Genomic DNA, 1,001 nt, shown 5'->3' on the forward strand with positions numbered 1-1,001 from the left:
TTGTGCTATGGCAGCTTCCAATTTTGCAAAATTGCTGCTGGTTTCACTTGGTTGCATGGTTGAGGATGATGTATCTTGATGGTGGTTGTTATGTGGTTGTTGGTTGGAGTGGTATGGTGCATTGTGTGAGTTATGGTAGGTTCTGTTGCTGCTTGATTGATGGTTAGGATTGTGGTTGTGTGTTGATTGGATTGGTATGGTTTGTGGTCTTGGTTGTGGCTTTGTTGGTTTTCCCACCCAAAATTTGGGTGGTTCTTCCAACCTGGGTTATATGTCTTGGAGTTTGGATCATATGGTGGTCTAGAGGGATTGTTCACATAATTTGCCTGCTCTCATTCACATTCAGCTTCTGGTGCATCTTCTTCTTGTGGTGGTGCTTGAGCTTGGACAGCTGAGACTTGACTTTTCTCCATCCTTTTTGTTAAGGCTGCTAATTGAGCTGCAATCATCTTATTCTATGCAAACAAAGCATCCATGAATTGAGCTCTAGTACTCCTTTCTTTTGAGCTCTTTCTGAAGCATAAAAGTACTCATTCTCAGCTACAGTCTCAATAACATCTATGGCTTCTTCAATGGTTTTCTTCTTGTTGAGTGAACCCCTTGAAGAGTGGTCTACAACTTTCTTTACTTTATATGATAGCCCTTCATAGAAGATGTGCAGTTGAAGCCATTCGTTGAACATATCTGGAGGGCACTTCCTTGTCAAGTCTTTGAACCTCTCCCAAGCCTCATAAAGTGTTTCACCATCTTGCTGTCTAAAGGTTTGCACCTCAGCTCTCAATCTATTGACTCTCTGTGGAGGGTAGAATCTTGCTAGAAACTTGTTAACAACCTCATCCCAAGTGGTCAAGCTTTCCTTGGGAAATGCTTCTAACCACTTTGCTGCCTTATCTCTAAGAGAAAAAAGGAACAAAATTAGTTTGTAGGTGTCAGGATGCACACCATTGGACTTTACAATGTCACAAATCCTCAAGAATATAGTGAGATGTTAGTTTGGGTCC

The 1,001-nt window shown here is 41.6% G+C and overlaps 1 non-coding gene across 1 annotated transcript; it reads left to right on the top strand.

The window, feature by feature from the left end:
• The first annotated feature begins 678 nt into the window (after positions 1 to 678).
• LOC112753046 (small nucleolar RNA R71) lies at positions 679 to 784 on the top strand. Its single transcript, XR_003177448.1, has one exon. It is a non-coding gene; the product is annotated as a small nucleolar RNA R71 (small nucleolar RNA).
• Positions 785 to 1,001: the final 217 nt, after the last annotated feature.

Source organism: Arachis hypogaea, chromosome 15 (assembly GCF_003086295.3).
Source record: "Arachis hypogaea cultivar Tifrunner chromosome 15, arahy.Tifrunner.gnm2.J5K5, whole genome shotgun sequence".
Classification (NCBI taxonomy): Eukaryota; Viridiplantae; Streptophyta; class Magnoliopsida; order Fabales; family Fabaceae; genus Arachis; species Arachis hypogaea.